Below are 376 nucleotides of genomic sequence, written 5' to 3' on the forward strand. Positions count from 1 at the left end.
CGCGCTCTCAACGGCGTTGGAAAGTAGACATCCTGGGCTTTCCAGCAATATATGATAGTCCATACTTTGCCCAAGATTTAATGGCCCAAACCGGCGTTCAAATTTACCCTCAGAATTCCCAGCGTTAAACGCCGGAACTGGCACAAGAATGGGAGTTAAACGCCCAAACTGGCATAAAAGCTGGCGTTTAACTCCAAGAAGAGTCTCTACACAAAAATGCTTCAATGCTCAGCCCAAGCACACACCATGTGGGCCCAGAAGTGGATTTTTATGTAATTTACTCATCTTTGTAAACCCTAGGCTACTAGTTCTCTACAAATAGGACCTTTTACTATTGTATTTTCATCTTTGGATCATTTTAGATCTTTTGATCATC

Source organism: Arachis duranensis, chromosome 9, assembly GCF_000817695.3.
Source record: "Arachis duranensis cultivar V14167 chromosome 9, aradu.V14167.gnm2.J7QH, whole genome shotgun sequence".
Taxonomy (NCBI): Eukaryota; Viridiplantae; Streptophyta; class Magnoliopsida; order Fabales; family Fabaceae; genus Arachis; species Arachis duranensis.